The sequence below is a fragment of the Ceratotherium simum genome, chromosome 9, assembly GCF_057802395.1.
Source record: "Ceratotherium simum simum isolate JZ-2026a chromosome 9, ASM5780239v1, whole genome shotgun sequence".
Classification (NCBI taxonomy): domain Eukaryota; kingdom Metazoa; phylum Chordata; class Mammalia; order Perissodactyla; family Rhinocerotidae; genus Ceratotherium; species Ceratotherium simum.
Window position 1 is genome coordinate 65,193,531 of NC_141908.1, and position 22,494 is coordinate 65,216,024.

Below are 22,494 nucleotides of genomic sequence, written 5' to 3' on the forward strand. Positions count from 1 at the left end.
AATGCGTAAGCCAATTCTTTCCTTTTTGCACAGCCACAGACTTCCATGTTCTATTTCGTGTTGCATTATTAAGCCTGAGGCAGGACTGGCCACGGCCTACCACATTCCTACAGGAAATGTAGACATCACCTATGTAAGAAGGATGCTTAGTATCCAGTTCTCCCAAATTGTGTTTTTGTTGTTGTTTCCTAAGAGGGGACATCTGTTCTCAGAAAATAACCATTCTCTATAAGTCTCTTCTAAGGAGAAAGTGTCTTTTTAAGTTCACAAAAAGAAGGAAAAACTTGGCAGGTAAAACAGACCCCCATGCCTAGTCCCTTCTCTACCTTAATTCCTCAACTGTCATCATAAATCATATGTTAGAGAGCAGAAGGCACTGCCCTGTACATCAGTTCTTGAAACTTGAAATTGGGGAATAATTTCCTCTCAGACAGTTAGTTGTGTGGGCTAGCTATGAAATTACTCATTGTGACAACATGGATGGACATTGAGGGTATAATGCAAAGTGAAATAAGTCAGAGGGAGAAGGTCAAATACCGTATGATCTCCTTCATTAAGTAGTAGATAATAACAGCAATAAACAAACACATAGGGACAGAGATTGGATTGGTGGTTACCAGAGGGGAAGGGGGGAGGGAGGAGGGTGAAAGGGATAATTCGGCACATGTGTGTGGTGATGGGTTGTAATTAGTATTTGGGTGGTGAACATGATGTAATCTATGCAGAAATAGAAGTACAATGATGTACACCTGAAATTTATACAATGTTATAAACCAATGTTACTACAATAAACAAAAAATTTAAAAAAAAAAGAAAGAAATTACTCAGAAGTTTTATCTTAAAATTAGAGATTTTTTTTCATAATTTTGCATAATAAAGTGTGTAAGAAAAGATTCTAAGGCCCTGAAAGATAGGTATGTAACATTTGCCACAAGATTTTAGGAAAATGAGCAGTCATTAGCACTATTATGGGAAAAGATGTAGAGACTTTCTCCACTGGAGCAGAGGAAATTTCATGATAAATCCCTGCTCTCAGGGTCCTCCTCACCTCTCCATTTCTGGAATCATGCTCTGACTCAGTCTCATAAATGCTGTGGAAATATTGCTTCTATATCAAATGTCTGCTCAGTGATGTCTTCTCAGAGTCCCTCCTTGAGCTCCAAAGACAGAATAGCTCCATGATTATGTTCTATTCCCTCTCATTATTTTTTTTAACCACTGCATCTACCCCTGCGTAACACATTATAGACTTATTTGCTTACAATCTGTCTTCTCTGTCCTTCTGTTCTGTCTGGTACCTAATAGGAGCTCAATAAATGTTTGTGGAACAAATCAATGAATTAAGGATCTGTAAACAAGTGAATTTTTACAGAAAGTAAAAAGTCACTGGAGAAATTTTAAAAAAATGTATAAACTAAAATTATTTGAAACTGTATGAATAAAAGTGACCATAATGGACCTCAATTATAAATTAATCCTCTATTAAAGAAGGCAATAATTATTTAACTAAATTAGTTCTTTCTTTCCCCATCCTCACTTCTCAGAAATCTGCCCATATTCTCTACTCATAAAATCTGCTCCCAAAACTCCTACCGAATGGACAATAGTGGAGTCACACTAGCAACTGGCCCCTGCTGACGTGCCAAGGGGTAGACACCTGTACAGAGTAAGGTCAATTGCTATTCTATAGAGAGAGGTGTGGTGCGAACTTCCACGGAGGGTCAAATGAGAGTTCAATAGAGAAGTGGCAATGGCGATCTTAGTTGTTTACATTTCAGTCTCTGCCCTAGCTCATGACTGTGTGTTCTCTAAAATACTCCATAGTCTATCAAGGAATTCCAGATTGTGCCCTTGGGGTCCTATTAAATGTATGGTTTATTGCATTTAAATTAATCCTGTTCTATGACCCATAATTAAAATGTGACATATTTTATCATCACCTTAATTGACATAATGGTCACTTTCTTTTTATAATTATTACAAAAAATGTCAATAATAGAAAAGTAAATGTATTCACAGAATTTTTTTCTATGTGTATTTTGCAACCATGTGACTATAAATAATTTGCATAATACCAATTTAATTTTCCATTCAAAAATATCTATGGTATATTTTTCTTTCAATATAACTTTTATGACTATAATAAGCTTATAAGTTCTAAGTCAACCAGAAATTTTATTTTTTCTCGTCTCTGCAGTGGGAAAAATACAAAATTTTTATCAATAAAACCATCTGGAAATTGTCTATTTCATTTGTATTCAATGCCATTTAGGAAAAAAAATGTAGTTCAATTTTCATCTAAATGATACAGCTGTATAAATCTAAAGTAAGCATTCTATAGTGGTTGAGAATAGCGGAGATATTGTTTAAAGGTACAAACTTGAAACCAGTAGATAGATAAGTCCTGGAGATCGAATGCACAGCATAGTGATTATAGACAACAATATTGTATTATGAACTTCAAAGCTGCTAAGAGACCAGATCTTAACTGTTCCCATCACAAAACAAAAATGATGATTATGTGACATGATAGAAGTGTTGGCTAATGCTATGGTAGTAATCATATTGCAATAAATAAATGTATGAAATCAACCCGTGTACACAAACTTACACAACGTTACATGTCAATGTCAATTATATTTCAATAAAAATTTTTAAAAAATAAAGTAAACATCCTACTTGGTATTGTTGAAATAATATGAATCATAGGCTTTGATAGGCAAAATTTTACTATGACATAATAGATTCAAGTAAATACTTTTATCCGAATGTGGAGAGAAGTACTGATAGATTGAGTTTCTGACCAACTGCTCTTATTTTTTAAATTATAGTTCACAGATGCTGTATTTCATTTATTTCTTAGCCATGTATTTACACTGCTATTCTTTCAACATTTTAAAAATTAAAACAGTCTTCTAAACTTGGGAAAGTAGTACATATTTATTCCTAAGAAATTATAAATCATAAAGAAGCAGAATAAAGAAATTACAGAATAGCCATCAACCCACCCATTCAGAAAAAAATCACATACATCTGATTTCGTATGGATGTGAATATATTCGTGTATGTGTACATATGTGTGTGATCATATTTATACAAGCATATGTGAATAATCACAGCACATATGTAGGTTGGTAACCTCCTTTGTCATTGAACGTAAGGATATAGATATCTCTTCAAAATGACCTGCATAACCTCATTTAATGGTGAATAATATTTCATTTTTGAATGTTTTAGGATTTACTTTGCCAATTGAAAAATTAAGTAATTTCTGTTTTTGCAATTACAAACATCAGTGCAATAAATATATTGTAGTTTAATGTTTCAAAATTTCCTTCATTATTTCTTTATGGTAAATTCACAGAAGAGGAATTATTGGGCCAAAAGTTTGTACATTTTTAACAATATTGATATGTACTGAAAATTGCCATTCAGAGATATAATGCCAATACACACTTTTTACAGGAACATATAAAAGTGTTTATTTCTTTGTACCTTTGCCTAAATGGTGCATATGTGTAACAACGCATGTGTTCTTTTAAACTTTATCTTTTAAATTTCAATAAAAATTAAGTGACTGCAACTATGGAGAGTATAATGTCTGTGATCAAATTAGAGAAATATTTTACAGAGTGTGAGGATGCAAAGTAAGGATTGGCAATAATAAAGTTCTGGATTTGCTCTTGTAAAATGAAATGAAAAGAAAACATATAAGAAAGTAATAAGGAAGAGGCAGTTTGAACATCAGTCTGGTGCTTTCTAGTTGTTAACTAGCAAAAAGCTTTAAACATCTACAAGATTCAAGTTTTTCTTTTCCTTTTTTTTTTTGGCTTGAGGAAGATTGTCCCTGAGCTAACATCTGTGCAAATCTTCCTCTATTTTGTATGTGGGATGCCACCACAGCATGGCTTGATGTGTGGTGCGTAGGTCTGCGCCCAGGGTCTGAACCCACGAACCCCAGGCCACTGAAGTGGAGTACACAAACTTAACCACTACGCCACTGGGCCAGCCCCAAAATGAGGCTAATATAACCTACTTGTGTTGAATAAGGATATTCAATGAATAAGGATAATATGTGTAAATCACACAGCAGAAAGTGGGTAACCTTAGTGGATTTTCCTCAGAAAAATTTAACCCACTCCTGTAAATTCCAATATCTATGATTTTCTACAGAAGTAACAAATGCCTCCAGAATAGAACCTAAAGTTTGATGAGAGTTGTTAGAGAACTAAAAAGAAATTGCCCCATTTGTTTTAGAGTGATAAACGTGACATTTCAAATCAGGCAACAGGAAAAAAAAAAGGAACTGGGGGGCCGGCCCGTGGCTTAGCGGTTAAGTGCGCTTGCTCCGCTGCCCAGGTTCACATCCCAGGCGCGCACCAACGCACCGCTTCTCCGGCCATACTGAGGCGGCGTCCCACATACAGCAACTAGAAGGATATGCAGCTGTGACATACAACTATCTACTGGGGCTTTGGGGGAATTAAAAAAAAAAAAAAAAGTGGAACTGGGAGTGAATGTGAAAACAGTCTTGTTTATCCTCAAATTAAATAATCATGTTTGAGTCACTGACTATATTCAGAGAATTCCTGACATCTTCAACATCACCAATACTACCCATCATCCTCACCCTCATTTGTAACCCTTAACTATTTGAATTTAGTTTGATACTAAACAAAAGAAGTTATATAAGGACTATTCTCTGTAAAAAATGGCAAAATAAGATAGGCAAACACAGTGTGTCAATAAACCATATCACATTTTGATCAAAATCAGAGGTTGAGCTCTGTGCTCAGTGTAAGATGATTAGTGCTCTTAATAACATGAGAATTGTAAACTAGAAGGGGTTAATATCTGGAAAATGCAGCCTAGGTAAAACGAAATATTAAAAATCTTTGAGGGGCCGGCCCCCGTGGCATAGCGGTTAAATGCGCTCGCTCCGCTGCGGTGGCCCAGGGTTTGCCGGTTCTGATCCCAGGAGCGCACCAATGCACCCCTTGTCAGGCCATGCTGTGGCGGTGTCCCACATAAAGTGAAGGAAGATGGGCACGGATGCTAGGCCAGGGCCAGTCTTCCTCAGCAAAAAGAGGAGGATTGGCATGGATGTTAGCTCAGGGCTGATCTTCCTCACGAAAAAAAAAAAAACCCTTTGAAATCTGAGAAAGGAAATCTGATAAATTGGGACAAAGAGTAAGCAACACATGAGAAATTTTATACATGGAAGTTGAATGAAGGGAGAACTGTTCTCATATAATAAATTTTCTTAGAAGGAAAGAATAGACCTTTAAAGAAAAAATGAAATAAATTTAAGGGACAGGATTAAATAATGACAGATTGTTCAAGATGCTTTCGATTTTGAAGCACAGAGTGACCCAACCAAGCAATTTACTATTATACATAAAAATCATCAAAAATTATCATATATATCTTCCATATTTTGTCATAATATCACAAATATTTACCACACATACACGCAAAATATAAAACGTACAACGAAAAAGTCCTCCAAACACATATACTTGAAAATTTTTATGGAGTGATTTGAAGTATATTCTGGAATATCAGAAAACCAGAAGCTTCTGAATAATGTTTTGAGATGAGAGGTGCCTATTATATATAATATAACACTGGAAGTGGGATTGGAGAGAAATGCCCTGATTTGTGAGGAAATTAAAAGGTAAATTCAGGAGAATTTGGTGATTAAAATGTTACGGCAGGTGAGAAGAGAGAGGAATCAAGGACAGCTACAGTTTCTGACTTAAGCAAAGGGATCGATGGATAGTTCCAGACAATGAGGTGAGGAGCCTAAGAGAAAGAACACTTTGCCTTAGGAAGGTCATGAATTCAGGATGAGGCAGTTTGAGTTTGAAGTATTTGTGAGACATACGTTGGAGCCATGAAAGAAGCAGCCCGATATGTGGACATGGAGCTCCGCGTAGACATCTCTGCTGGAGATAGAAATGTGAGCATCCGTATAGACATGATAATTACTTCTGTGGAGGGGATGAGATTGATTTGCTTAACAAATACTTATGTAGCATCTGATATGGAGCAGGCATTCTTCTAAGTGCTTTTATAAATATTAGTTCATGTAATCCTCACGGTAACTCTAGGAGGGGAGTGTGAAGATGGGGAAGGAATGCCAAAGAACAAGGATGAGGAAAACAGGTCTGAGAAGAAGACTAAGAAATGGCCAGGGAAGCAGGAGGAAACCTGGTGGCTGCAGTGACACAGACACTAAGGGAAGTGAGTACTTCATGAACTTGTCATAAGTGGACAATGTCCAAAGCACAGAGGGTCCAAGTGAAGTAAGGGCTAAAGAACATGCGTTTAGTGTTTAGTGACAATGGCATCGTCAGTATCCTTGCAAAATTGCAAAAAAAGATTTGGTACAGTGGTGGGGGCAGCAGCAGGTGAGCTGAGGAAGGAACTGGAACAGAGCTTGTGAAAGCAGCAATTTAGGATATCATTGTATGAATCTATGGAGAAAAGTAAGAGAGAGCATTTGAAGAGAAACTTTTGTGGAGGGTATAGTTTTATATGTTCCTACCATTAGAGAGAGAGAAACAAAAGCTAAAACAAAAATAAAATGGATAGAGGATGAGATCCTGGGCACAGGTGAAGAGAGTCTAACTTTGGCCTAAAGAAAAGAGTATATTCCGTTAAAATGAAATGTTTTCTATGGCAGAGGAGGGGCATATGATACATTTTCAGGCGTGGGTGCGTGTGTGTGTGTTTTGTGAGTGACTTGTTGAAGAGTAGATAGCTGACGATTTTCTTGCTGTGATTCAATTTTCAATTTTTATGTGAAGAAGAGGTTTCTGTTCAAGATGTCAAGAAGCAGTGGACTTTTAAAAATGTGAGGGTTTGACATTTTCTCTAGGTAAAATAAAATGAGGCAGAGAAAATTTCTCATTAAAGGATTTCTGGGCTGCTGGAATCCCAAATTATAAGTTTGTTGTAATATGTGCCTTCAAAATTCAGTGCCCCTTCCCTCCAGATACAATAATTAAAATTTGAAAGATTCAGAGTTAGATTTTATCAGTTGGACAGAAATAAAGAACAAAAAAACACAGGGCTTTAAGGAGTGTTGGCAAGAGGAAATACATAAGTGGTTTATTATTTAATCGTCAAGTAATAATTTTTCCTACATGTGTACTTTCTTTGCTCAAAAATGTAGATGATACTTTAAGCTAGTGATACCACACTTGGGAATTTAAAAATATGAAAATGGCTGAATGCACATTCATGTTTATTTTAGCATAGAAAATAATATTGCATTTTTAAACAATGTAGTATGCAACATTATGACAATTATTAGATATGGCAGCACATCCATCTACCAGATGCATACTACACAAAGTAAAATTGGTATTGACAATGACTAGAAGGTAAAGTGGGGAATAATCATGGTAATATGAATTTTAAAAGATGTATACAAAAACATAGGTGTATTTTAAGATCAACTAAGCAAAAATTGGTGTTCCTGCAGAAAAATGTTTTGAAAAGAGAAAATATATTAGGTCAGTGAGATTATTGATGTATTTTTGTCATTTTTTTCAGCTTTTTACAATGTTGTTTCAGTCATCATGTTTGCTTATGCAGCAACCATTCTCTGTCACTTTTCATTGATAGCAGGTAAGCTGACTATGTTAATAAATCCAGCTCTCAGGGAAGGATAGCCTATGCCCACCTGAGGAATGAATTTGTAAATAATGAACTCTTCATTAACTCACATTAATCAGGGTGATTCCATTTCCCTTATGTGACTGGTTTAGATATTTCTATATGATAAATCTCTGGCCAATGAGATGAGAGAAGAAGTATGTAATCTTGCAGGGTTGGGAAGGGAGTACTTTTTAAAATTTTTTTCTTCTTTTTTCCTTTTCTTTTTGGTGAGGAAAATCAGCCCTGAGCTAACATCTGTTGCCAATCCTCCTCTTTTTGCTGAGTAAGATTGGCCCTGAGCTAACATCTGTGCCTATCTTCCTCTATTTTATATGTGGGAGGCTGCCACAGCATGGCTTGATAAGCAGTGTGTCGGTCTGTGCCTGGGATCCGAACCTGTGAACCCCGGGCTGCCAAAGTGGAGTGCCTGCACTTAACCACTACACCACTGGGCTGGCCAGGAATGGGGTACTTTTGAAAAAGATCCTTGCTCTAAATGGAGCCACATGGGAGGGGCCGCATGGTGTCTCTTTCCTCTTATAATGTCTGTATGTGGTGGCTATGACTGAAACAACCACCTTGTAGTGTTGAGAGGAACTACCCTGAGATGAAGACGACCTGCTCTGAATAACAGCAATACAGTGATGGTAAGAACTTGGATTTGTGTTGAATTAACCAGTCTTGAAGCATCTTACCTCTGTACTTTGTATAATGTGAGAAAAGTAGCCTCATTATTTAAGCCACTTGTGTGCTATGGTTTTGTCCTACCAGCAGCCAAATGTAACCTGACAGTTATTTTGCTGTTTTTGCTTTAGCAAACTGATTATTAACCAATTTTTTCCAAAGTTTTTGATTGGAGGATGCTTGGGGGATGGGGAAATAATATCAATACTACAAAGCCCAGGTCTGAATCCCTTTTTCTTATCCTTAAAACTATTTTGATATTAAAACAATGCCTAACTTTTTGCTATAAAAGAGTTAAATTTTAAGATTATATTTTAAAAGTATATCCAGAGTAAAGATAAAATACGGGAAACAATGAAGCAAAATATTCTGTAGCTGAGTAAATTAATATTAGAAACACAGAGTGATTTAAAAATAAAAGCAAAACAGCAACAACAAAAAACAAACCTCCCCGATTAATTGCAGACTATTGACCCTAATCATGTTTACTAAAAGACTGACCAATCCAGTGGGGAAACAGCTATTGGATTTGGCTCTTGTTATAGGAAACCATACTTTTGGAGAATTGTGTAATGTGAAATTCCCTGATGTTAGCTAATGGGTCAAATCATCACTTATCTTTATTTTTAGATTGTGACAATATCATTGATAACAACGTTTGCTACTTTCTTTCTTTTAGATACAGAAGTAGGTGTCAGGTATGATTTTATAATGCAGGTGAGTTTCCTCTGGGAATAATATGTTAAAAGCTGTTCACTGTGTAGGCCTAACTTCCTGTCATTCATAACGTGAGAAATAAAAGTAAAAAAATATCCCATAGAAAGGAAATGGAGATCCAGGGAAAAAAAAGTGGATATCTTCATGTTACAACAAAATAGCCTACAACATACGTAAACTAAGTATTTTTAAAAAATAAAAAAAACTGAAATGGAGGGCAAAGTCATACAATTACATACTGCTAGAGATAAAAAGAAACCATAGAGAGAAATAACTGGAATATTCTGGGGTTTTTTAATGAGGAAACTGAAGCCTAGAAACTGATTTTTTCCCCCTCAAAGTCTTCTATTTGCATATTGGCTGAGCTTCAACTCAAACACAGGAATTGTGACCATTTCAAGGAAAGGGCAATTGCCAGCCTCAGAAAGACCCACTATTCTCACAAATATCTTTCTCTTTCTTTTCCCTCAAAAGTGGATTTCAGATTATTCACAATATTTAGAAGTTAGCATTTCATCAAATCATAACTAGGGGATATTTATTCCCTGTTTTGGGCCAAAGCCCTATAAGTAAATAAGTCAAGAAATTCATCAATTAAAACAATCTTTTTAAAATTTTTGTGTTTATATTTTTGAAGAGGAAACATAATCTCCCTCTAAATAGTAATAGAGAATATTGATTCTTATTGCTAGTTAAGAGAGAAGAGTGAGAGAACTGGGATGTGGAAAAAGAAAATTAACAAGCAACGGGGAGGGGTGCATAAAGAGATAATTAAAAAGTTAAGAATAGGGAAAATGTAAATATGTAAACATATTTCTAAAAATTTGTAAGTAAATTCTGAAGAGATTGTGATATAGATCTTTTACTACTAAAAACACAATGAGCAAAGGAAATAAAACAGAAACACATAATAAAGAAAATAATGCCAAAGATACTTTCTTGTGTAGTTGCCCATAATTACAAAACTCTTTTAGGAAAAAATGCATGAAATTATTTTGTCTGGATTTTATAGTTAAATTCGTAAGACATTTTTTCAAATGAAGGTGGCGTTCATTTCTTTGAATGAGTTCACCTTTCCTCATCATGGTGACTCTGACTCACATACTACCCCAGTTTGTTTAAAAGCAAAGTTCTTCATAGCATGCTGTTTTCATTTCTTTAAGGGGGAAAAACAAATAAAAGCTGGTATTACATAGTTAAACCAAAATGGAGGTTTCCGAGAATATAATGTTCCTCAACTACAAAGCCAATAGCTCCAAATGGAAGGAAATAGAAAAAATACAAATGAATACAATAAATTTTGGTGTGAAAGGAGAAAGAAGAGAATTAAATATATTAATTGTCCTTCCCTATTATTATTACTATCCCTATTAAGAAAAAGAACCATATAGAAAGACCTATGACTGCATCTGTCTATTTTTCCTGCACTTTGTGTCTGTTTTTCTAGGTATCCATTATTGAGCAAGATAGGAAAATGGTATTTCAAGACCATTGCTTCTCTAATTATATGTCTGTCTATCTATCTATCTCTTGGTTACACAATTAGTTTATTAATCTATTAATTCATATTGAGTGTGCCAGCTATGGGCAGAGGATAAGTACTTTGGAAAGACCTGGAAAGACAGCTGAGACCTTCCTTATAGGGTTCAAATTAGAACTTTGATTCATAGCTAATATAATTCAGGTTGATATTACCTTTTTTTATTTCAAGGATCCATAGCTAAAGTCAGGTCAGTTTCCTCATTTCCCCTCAAAGTCTATTGCCATCCCAGATTTCATCTCTGTTTAGACAAATATACCGGAGACTTTTTAACTTTCTGCTTTTGATTATCTCAGCTTGTATGAGAAAAAGACAGCAAAATGTTAGCCCATGTAGGGGAACTTCCCACAAAACATTACTATATTATTTCCTTTTGAAAAGGAGAAGCAAAATTTGTACTCAATATACCTGAGACTAGATATTTAGAACATTTTGGTTTCAGATATGTGAGGAAGCAGGTAACTTTCTTTCTGACTGGAAAAGTGTTATGGTTCCAAACATTAGCTGAAGTTTTGATCCTTAAGTATCCAATAAATATTATGAACTGATAATGACCAACTTTCTCCCTCCTCAGTGAGAGTACTTCCGCTGGTGAAATAAGTCCTAATGTGAAAAACCCGGGAAATTTCTGATTGTGCTCTAATGAAAAGCGTCTGGGGAGGAGTCTGAGCTTAGTGCAAGATTGGAACGGCAGCTGTTGGTAACTATACTCATAAGTTCAGATGACATCCTGAGTTCAGCCTCTCTGAATCATCACAGTAAAGGAACAGGGAGCCCCAGGAAGCTGAGTCAGGTCCTCCGGGAACCATTAACATGTTGATCTTCAGCCACATGCATTCAGACTGCAAAATGTCAGACCCAGGAAAGAACGAGAACTATGGGCCCAGAGAATGAAAGCCAGTTGGTGCCACTCCTTTTTCATTCACAGCATCCAATAAATAGGTTTCTTTTTCTCTTGGTTCTTCACATTGAATGCTCATTATCTTACATTTTTATAAAGACCAGTTATATTGTCCAAACTGCTGCTCCTTTTTCTCCTATCCAAATTCTACCTAACACATAATCATATGATCAAGAATCAGATAACATTTTCTTGTTAAATTCTCTGCTTAATTCCCTTCATCGTAATTTTCTGAGAATGGAGACCAGACTTTTGATTTTTTGAAGGTACCTCAAATCCTAATAATTAGCTTACTTTATAAATGATTAAAATTTATCACATTGTACACATTTTGTATCCTGCAAAGGTTCTAATATATAAAAAGCATATATAACTTTTGCATAGCAGAACTATGCTCAACTTGGAAGATATTAAAAATTGAATCTGCTTATTCAAGCGTAATGATAGAACTGAAAGAGATCTTACAATGATTTAATCTCTTCCTTAGCTTCTCAAAAAGATCTTTTTTCTTGTCTCTGCACCCCACCCTCCATGTCAAGTTTATTTGTCTTTGAAATCTTTATCTTGCCTTCTTCAGGACATATTATTTAACACTCTTTTTGATTCTAACCCTATATATTGTTTTCCTTAGATATTTAATCATGTCTCAGATATACCTTTCATGCTGATGTGTAGGCTCCTGACAGGTCTGAGCAAAACTAAAATTCCTTCTAAAGTGCAAATACACACGTGCACAGATATTTTTTCACACACACTTTTGAAGACTATCCATGGATGACCACTGGCTTCTGTCTTTTCAGGGGAGGCTTCCAGTGCCTATTAGGAAGGACAGATGGTCACCTGTATCTTTCTGGCCTCTGAATAAGGAGATGAAGTAAGTGGTGGTGGGGAGAGAATAGTGATATGGCAAACACTGGTACCTCAGGAAGCTTGATTTCTTTAAGGGCTATAGTTAATGAATGCAAACTTAAAATGACTTTAAAGGAGTTTCATCCAGAGCTGACTATACATATATATAAAATGTCTCTTGCTGTGTGAATTGAGGCTAACCTAAATTCTCCTTGATTAAACATCTCCTCAGCTGGCACATTCTTCAGCGATTCCTTAAGAGAAAAACACGCAAAAAGAGGTTAATTCTGGGAGGTCTGGAACCAGAATAATATTGTTGGTCATGAAAGGAGGGCCTGGGTGTTTCTAAGATAAACTGCTTATCTCACAATTTTTTGATAACCCGCATTAGCACGAGGACATGAATACCATAATAATTTCTTTATCGTGTACCTGTTTCCTTTCCTCATAGACAGAACAACTCTGCTAAATGAGATTAAAACCACAGAACTGAAATAAGATACCTAGAAACTTGAATAATGTACACACTCTCACATAATTATAAAACCAAATTCTAATACTAAATATAAATTTTATCTATAATATTTGTCATTTGGGATTATCTGTTTGCCTCAACTGGTATAAAAAAATTGAGCAGGAAGCACCTGAAACTAAGCTTCCTTTCATAAAAAGAGAGAGTTTTAATTTGTGCTGTCAATGAACTTTCCCTAGCTTTCAATATGGGGAAGAAGCCAGGAAGCAGGAGAGGAAAGATAACTGTGAAAAATTGTGATAGGAAACTATCTCAGGAAGGGCGATCTTTAATTCATTATAAACCTCTGGAGGCTCTAGGTAAATAACACTAAGTACTCAGAGTTTTGGAAATGCCTGTTGAACAAGTGACGACTGGATTGGTTTTAAGCTTGTGAGAGTTCACTCTCGTCTAGAATAGAAGAGAGGAAGATTTTAGCTGCCCAAATAGCTACTGTTGTTAAGAAAAACATAGTGAAACAAATGAACTGCTTATCTGAGATAAAATAATTATTTTATAGAAATACTAAATTTAAGAGTTTCGTTGTATAAACACGTAAATGTATTTACTCATCTAACAGTTGCTGGGATACAGCAGGCAAAAATGTGTTTATCTTATCTAGGCAAATCAACAAATTATAGTTTATATGCCCTTAAAATTTCTTCTTCTATTTATGGTCATTTTTTGCTTTTTAGGATATCATTAAAATATAATTTTAAAAACAGCCCTTTCACTCCCAGCTATAATGGATTAACAGAGACTGCATTTATCCTCCCATCTGAAACAAATTATAAAAAAACAATAAAAATATTTGAAATGATGGTTTTCAACTAATTAAATATGGGTCAGTGAAGGACAACCAGCCCATAAGGATGGGAAACAAGAATTGAGCCCTACATTCCGACATTTGCTCCAGTGTGCCTACCGAAGAGAGTTTCCACACTCAAGTTCAGGGAGGGGCAGTTCTGGAATTGCCCAGTGGTCTCCCTGAGTTGAGCAGACAAAGCAGAGAGTCTGGGGAGGCTAAGGTGGCTAGAGTATGCAGGGCAGAGTACCAGAGAGTAAAGAGCTACCCAGCAAAAGAGATGCAGAGACCCTCAGGTGGCCCTCAAGTCTTCAGCTTAATACTGATCAGTGCATGCATGAGAGAAAGGTACCCGAGTTTCGGTAAAGAACCACCTGAAAGCCCTAGAGGGGATAACACTTAGAACAAATATAAAGCAGGGGGTATCTCTTGTCTCTAAGTTGCAAAAATCTCAATTCATGGACCATCAAGTATGGTAGCCAGGAGGTTGTTTTCCTCAGTACTGGGAGAAAAGTACCATAGAATAAACATTTCTCTGATGCTGCCTAACAAACCTTAACAGCAAGATAACAAAATACCAAATTGTTTCCAAGTAATTAAACTGCATTCCAGAACAGAGTTCAAGAATATTTATAGAAATACAACATATCCAGCACCTAAGAAGGTAAAATTCACAATATCAGGCATTCAAATCAAAATTACAGGCATGCAAAGAATAGTAAAAGATAACTCATAATGAGAAGAGTCAAAATGACACAGTAATGACACAGAAAATAGACTTAGTAGACAAGGATATTAAAACTGTAATCTTAACTGCATTCCATATGTTCAAGAAGCTAGAGAAAATACTGAGTGTATTCAGTAGAAAGAGAAAATAAGAGACCCAAACCGAATTTCTGGAGATGAAAACAACAATATCTGAGATGGAAAATATACTACATAGGATTATAAACATATTAGACATAGCAGAAGAAAAGGAAAAAAAAAAGACGTAATGATAGAAACTATGTAAATTGAAACACAGGGAAAAAAACACTAAAAATCATGAATGATGCATTAGTGAGCTCTGAGGTACCCTTAAGCATCCTAATTAATATACATGCAATTGGAATTCTGGGAAGAGAGGAGAGTACCTGAGGAAGGAAAATGGCACCAGATGGAAATGTGGATCCATACAAAGGAATGTAGATGCCAGAGCAGGTAACTGCAAGGGTAAATATAAAAGAATTTTTTAACATTTACATCTCTTTGAAAGATAATTAGTTCATCAATTTTGACAAATGTTCCATACTAATATAAGATGTTAATAAAATGGATCTGGAATATATGGTGACTCTCTCTAGCTTCACAAATTTTCTGTAAATCTAAATGAATTCTAACTAAAAAGTTTATTTTAAAAAGATAACTGTTTGAAACCAAAATAATTACATTGCAGTGTATTATTTATAGTATTATATAGAAATAAAATGTATGACAACAACAGCACAAAGGCCAGGGAGGGAAAAGTGGAAGTATACTGATTGAAATTGCTTGTACTATAAGAGAAATGGTTTAATATCACTTGAAGGTAGACTGGAATAAGTCAAGGATGTATACTCTAAGCCCCAAAGCGATCACTAACAAAATAATGATAGCAAATAAACCAAAAAAGGAGATAAAATATTATCATACACAATACTAAATCCAAGAGAAGACCCCAAACACGTAAAAAAAGGAAACAAAAACAGGACCAATAGAACAACAATAGCGATATGTAGACTTAAACTCAAATATATTGATTATCACATGAAATGAAAATGTTCTAAACACCCCAACTTACAGAGAAATATTGTCCGATTGAATAAAACAGCAAGACCCAACTATATGTTGCCTAAAAACCCACTTTATATATAAACACACAAGTTAAGATGGAAAATATTATACAGTTTTTACACCAATCAAAAGAAACCTAAGGTGGCTATATTAATAATGAATTACATTTTTCAGCAAAGGGTATTACCAGTGATAAGAGGGTCATTTCATAATGATAAAGGGAGAGATTCATCAAGAGGACAAAACAATCCTAAATGTATATGCACCTAATACTAGAGCTACAAATAACATGAAACAAAAACTGACAGACCTGGAAAGGAAAGTAGACAAATCCAAAATTATATCAACGATCATGTCCCAGTATGCAATAGAAAAAATGGACACAAATATTTAGTAAGGATATAAAAGATCTGATAAACACTATGAACCAAGTAGATCTAACTGACACTTATAAAACAGTCCATTCCACACATACTTTTCAAGGGCATACAGAACATTTACCAACTTCTGTATTCAGGGCCTAAAACAAATCTCAATAAATTAGAAATGATTCCATTCATATAAAATATGTATTCAGACCCTAATGAAATTAAATTGGAAATAAGTAAAAGAAAGATTTTTGGAAAATCCCCAAATGTTTGGAAGCTAAATAACACTTTTCTAAAAAAACTCATGAGTCAATTGGGAAATCACAGGGAAATTAGAGAATACTTTGAAATGAGTAAAAATGAAAACACAGCATATCAAAACACAGCAAAGGCAATATTTAGAGAGAAATTTATAGCAAGAAAATTGAAAAATCGATGAAATAAAAATAGAAAAGCAATAGGGAAAGTAAATGAAACTAAAGGCTGAGTCTTTTACAAAATATGTAAAACTGATAAACCTAGATGTAGACTGATAAGGAAAAAAAGAGAAGGCACAAATTACTAAAGTCAAGCCAAGACTTGGAAGCAACCTAAGTGCCCATCAACGGATGAATGGATAAAGAAGATGTGGTATATATACACAATGGAATACTACTCAGCCATAAGAAATGATGAAATCCAGCCATTTGTGACAACATGGATGGACATTGAGGGTATAATGCAAAGTGAAATAAGTCAGAGGGAGAAGGTCAAATACCGTATGATCTCCTTCATTAAGTAGTAGATAATAACAACAATAAACAAATACATAGAGGCAGAGATTGGATTGGTGGTTACCAGAGGGGAAGGGGGGAGGGAGGAGGGTGAAAGGGATAATTCGGTACATGTGTGTGGTGATGGGTTGTAATTAGTATTTTGGTGGTGAACATGATGTAATCTATGCAGAAATAGAAGTACAATGATGTACACCTGAAATTTTTACAATGTCATAAACCAATGTTACTGCAATAAACAAAAAATTAACAAAAAAAAAGAACTAGAGGTTTCACATCATTACAGATTCTAGTATAATGAAACACTATTAACAACTTTTTGCCAATAAATTTGACAACTTAGAGGAAATGGACCAATTTCTTGAAAGACATAAACTACCAAAGCTCACTCAAGAAGAAACAGATAACCTGAATAGCCCTATAATTATTTTTTAAAAACTGAATTTTGTAATTACGAACTTTCTCACCAAGAAATTCAGCCCCAGATGGTTTCACTGGTGAATTCTACCAAACATTTACAGAAGAAATAATACCAATTTTACATTAACTTTTCCAGAAAATTTAACAGAAGGGGGGGACTACTTGCCAACTCATTCTGTGAGGCCTGAATTACCCTGAAACCAAAGCCAAAAAAAGACATTATGAATGAAAAACCTTAGCCTCCAGTACAGCCATATCAGGTAAAAAATATGTTCCAATTTTCATCAGGAAACAAAACAGAAAGATCCTGTTTTCATTTTTAAAAATTCAAGTATCCCTACATTATAATATTTATGCTTTTTATTCTATTAATTGATAAAATATAAAGAGAATATCATTGGGAATATAGAATTCTTCAAACAGAATTCTTAATAATAGTTTTACTATTTTTTGTTGTGGTAAAATAATAGATATACCATGAAATTTGCTATTTTAACCACTTTTAAGTGTACAACTCAGTGGCATTAATTATATTCACAATGTGGTGCAATCACAACTATCTATTTCCAAAATTTTTCATGACCCCAACAGAAACTCTTTATCCACTAAGCAATAACTCACCATTCATTCCTTCCTCCAGACTCTGGTAACCTCTAATCTACTTTCAGTCTCTATGAATTTGCCTGTTCTAGATATTCCATGTAAGTGGAATTATACACTATTTGTTGTTTTGTGTCTGGCTTATTTCACTTAGCATAATGTTTTCAAGTTTCATTCATGTAGCATGAGTCAGAAATTCATTAATTTCGTATTCATGTTTATTTGAAATCAGTTGCACAAGAATGAGCCAGAGTAGGCGTATGCTATTTTGATATAATCCTTTTGATTCATTTTCTGTGATACTTTGAAGTTTCCTAAATGAAATTTAAAAATGCAACAAACAGTGTTATTCTGGAGACTCATCCCATTACTGAGATTTACTCTATTTCTAAGCCTTGTGAGATGAGTAATGAGGTGATGCTTAGAGATGAGTTGTTATGAGATTCAAGGATGGGATAGATGCTGCTAAGAATCATAAACAGGAGAGAGAGATTGAGATTGGTGGCAGAGTGGTGTTGGCACTGAAAGAGTGGTACAGTTGAAGGGTGGCAGGGGCACACTATGTTTGGTAATAAAAACACTAAATTATATCAGTGCCATATTGATTGATACTTTCACATTCGTGATGCTGAAATAGCCTAAGCGACAATATATAATATTTAATTACGTCTAGAGAGAATGCTGTCATCACGTTTTGATCGAGGAATTCCTTGCAATAAGTCTATGTCTCCCCAGGGAACTGTGGTCCAGACGGAACAATTGGGATAGAAATATCGCAGGATTGGGACTTCTACTAAGGACCATTGAGTCTTTTTACTCTTTTGTTTTTAAAGTAATTTTAAAGTGTGGCTGTTCCAACTAAGAGAAAATACAGAATCCCAAAGAAAGGCCTGAAGAGAGACTAACATAGCAGATTTGACGTGAGTCCAGTGCTTTTTGTTATTGATTCTGGAAAAAAAGACTAGTGGAAATGACTAGGCCCCTCAGCCTTTGGTAGTTGAATCTTAGGCTCTGATTCTACATGGCACCTGCCACTCGGAGAAGTGAAGACAGAGAGAGAAGGGTGGTGGAGAGGCTGGGCTCCTGGAAACGATATATCACACCAAGAAAGCAGTTGTTGAGGATCTCAGAGACCCAAGAGAGATGGTCTAGCGTGAAAAGAACTCTCTGGAATAACTTGCACCCTTTCTTCACTTTGGTGAAATTTAATATCCAGAAACAAGGACTTAAATAGTCACTTCATGTCTTGAATTCATATTTCTCCTAACGCACGTGGTAACAATCAGAAAGAATTATAGTATTGGCAAGGTGTAATGCATTTAAACATATTTTTGTTTTTAAAAAGGTAACTCTGGGGGCTGGCCTGGTGGTGGGTGTTTAAGTGTGTGCACTCCGCTTCAGCGGCCTGGGGTTCGCAGCTTTGGATCCCGGGTGCGGACCTACATACCACTTATCAAGCCATGCTGTGGCAGTTGTCCCACATATAAAGTGAAGGAAAATGGGCACAGATGTTAGCCCAGGACCAATCTTCATCAGCAAAAAGAGGAGGATTAGCAACAGATGTTAGCTCAGGGCTAATCTTCCTCACAAAACAAAACAAAACAAAACTCTGCAAATTGAATTCCCCAAGTTAGATGTTTTAGATGGTAAACTAAACAAAGGTGGCTGGAGACGGCCTTTATTGAGAATAGATGGGTTGGATTGTGGTACAGTTCTTAGATAGTACCTACATAGCAAAAATAAATTGGTAATATAATTAATCCGTTTTAATCAATATCATCATTCAACTTATTTAATTTATACTAATAAATAAGATTTTTTTTTGAAAACCCTATTCTAAGTACTTCCTTCTCCTTTTACATTGTTTCTCCTGCCTTTTTGTTGGCAAGGATGTTTACTTGGCATTTTTTTCTTCTATTAGGTAGAGATATCAGTTGAAATCTGTCTTAAAAGTTTGTGACACTGAATTTAATGAACTAACCATTCCTAAAGAATCTATGGTACATTTACTATCTGGTTAGATTGCTAGGTATTCCAGGAATAAATAAAATCTTTTGATCTCGGCCTTCCAGTAGTTTGTCATCCTGTCCAATTATCTTTTGAATTTGAATAATGTAGATAACTAAGATTAGGAAATTAATTCTTAAGGAAGGAGTAAATTAGTGTTATGAAAACTATAGTTTAATACAAAAACAATTTTCCATTTAATAGATTATTTCTAAACTTAGTGATAATGTTCACAATAGAAGATTCTAGTCAAAATAGTTGTAAAACCGGGCCGGCCCAGTGGCGCAAACGGTTAAGTGCCTGCACTCCGCTGTGGCAGCCCGGGGTTCGCCGGTTCGGATCCGGGCGCGCACTGACACACCGCTTGTCAGGCCATGCTGTGGCGGTGTCCCATAGAAAGTGGAGGAAGATGGGCATAGATGTTAGCCCAGAGCCAGTCTTCCTCAGCAAAAAGAGGAGGATTGACAGATGTTAGCTCAGGGCCGATCTTCCTCACAAAAAAAAAAAATAGTTGTACAACCAACAAACAAACAAAGCCTAGAGTTACAGACAATCAATCAGACCAGCAAGTACCAACTGACGGCATAAGCCATTTGAATAGGAGCCATATTTCCCAAAGGGGTTTTGATCTAGTCACTAGAGGTAAAATAAATGCTTAAAGATATCAGACTGTGACTTTAAAAAAACCAACTTGTCCAATTCAGCATAGTTAATAGAGAGAGGAACCAAATAACGGTATAAAAGTCATTAAAGTTCTCCAACAAGATTCCATGGTCACCTAAAGAAGACAGATCTGATTTTCCAATACAACTATTCAAATTGTTAAAAGTAGGTATTTTAAAGTTTTACATCTATAATGTTAATTATCTATATTTACATTAATATTTTTTAATCTCTGTTGATCCCTATGAATACTTTATATCATTTTATTAGCTTACAGGCACAAATTAAATTTTCATACTCCAACAAATTTTCAGAGTTAATTCACTGTTTAGTTTAAGGAGTAGATGAGATATAGATAATATGTCTTGAAATAAGTATGCACTAGAACGATGAATTTAAAAAAATCCTAAAAATGTTTTATGAAAGGATTTTGTTAGGTTCAAAAACTTTGCAGTATCTCAAAATTGACACAACTTTTCCCTTTGACGTAAATATTATGCTTTTACACATAAAATATGACTCTGAGCTGTATGTTTCCTGCTTGGGTTCTGCCCTTTGTGTTTATGTTATCATGTATTACACAAAGTCATTTTGTGACTAATTTCCAGAGCACTGAGTCACAGTGTGGCTGTGGCTTATCTTCTCTTTTTTTCTACAGGGTACTGCTCTTGTGCCTTATTTTTTGGGAATACTCTTATTCAAATAAGCTTCTTCCATAATTAAACAATTGTTTGTCTCACTATAGTTCTGTGGTTGTGTACATCTATGTTATGTGCTTTCTTTTACCATCAGAAGCAACGTTTAATATCGTTTCATAACCAAGAAGAGCATGACAGTACATCGTGTAGGTATGTAACCTATTGCTTTAATTTACATAATTGTACTACATATAGACTTGATCATATATATTCTTAATTAAGTATCTTAGAATATGAGCTTTGAGCTTTGGAGACTTGTAAAACATTTCCTTAGAGAGATTAGTTAATGCTGGTATAAAACATTTAATTTGGATTACAAGAATTCTAATGTTTATATCTCATTTTAAATATCACCAATTAATGCAATGAAAGAAGTTTGTTTAAACGTAAGGCTCTCAGACAATCTTTATTATATTTTTCTACACATTACTAAATAATATTTGAAAGTAAACCAAATCTTCAGAAAATTCCAACTAAACAGACACAATTAGTAAATAATTGCCACTATGAGCTTAAAATTATAAAAAAGGCTACATCTGACTAACTTCTTATAAAAATGTTATGATCTCAAAAGCATAACATAAATTGCATATATACTTGTTTAAGAACTAAATGTAAAGTGCTGAGAACTTGCCTTGCAGAATGAGTTTACTTTGTTTACAGAGAAGAGTCGATTTTCATTTCAGGGTTACAGACAGTGGTCTTCCCTTACCCCTCTTTACTTTTCAGTACCCTGTTTTTCCCCCAAGAAAAAGAAATAAAAGTTATTTCTCATGGGCTAGAAAGTATATTGTCAAGTACTCACGAGTAAAATCTCTGAAGAAAGTTCTTGGAAAGATTTTTTTCAAAGCGGAGTTGAGGTTATTTTGTTTTCCCTTCCAGGCACTGAAGAGAGAATTTATCTTTTCTGCTGCTTCTTTTAAATAGATCAAGAAACTGGGAAGTGAAGAGTAATGAAAGAAATGCAATCTGATCCTGCCCGCAGTGAAAGGGCGAGGTAAGAATTTGACGATTATCCAGCCCAGAGTCGCCCCTGTCTGTTGGAGCAGAGAGAGCCTCAGAGCCAGCTCCGCGATCTCTGGCACTGGGAATAACCGGGCTTCCTGTTTAGGTCACTCCAATTCTCTTTAGGCTAATTTCGCCAAACTCTTCAAAAGCCGTTTCTATTATGGAGGAAACAGACAAAGGAAACAACTCACACTAAGATTTCAGAATTACTGTTTCTGAATAACTATTTCTTTTACTTGTCAGGATTCTTTTTGTAATCAGTTTAAAGAAATACTTTTTTTTTCCAGTTATACGTTTTTAAAACATTATATTTTTATCATTACATTGTTACTTAGTAAAATGAACTTTTTTTTCAGTTTGTTTCTTGTCTTCAAATTATTTCATCCGCATTGTCAGTATATTTACTAAAAAAATCTGAGGGCTGTTGAAGTTCTCTCTGATTAGAGAGGCAATATATTGTATTGTCTATT

General features: G+C 35.1%; 1 protein-coding gene across 4 annotated transcripts in view; it reads right to left on the reverse strand.

Moving 5' to 3' along the window:
- TFPI (tissue factor pathway inhibitor) overlaps positions 1-22,142 on the reverse strand; it is a 79,712-nt gene extending 57,570 nt beyond the window's left edge. For 2 of the 4 annotated variants that reach the window (XM_087435468.1, XM_087435467.1), the window contains exons 1-2: positions 21,822-22,142; positions 14,809-14,879 (exon numbers count right to left, since the gene is read on the reverse strand). The gene's annotated coding sequence lies outside the window, so the exon portion shown is untranslated. The remainder of the gene's footprint in view (positions 1-14,808; positions 14,880-21,821) is intronic. The other 2 variants (XM_087435466.1, XM_004426716.3) reach the window with 2 other exon arrangements.
- Positions 22,143-22,494: the final 352 nt, after the last annotated feature.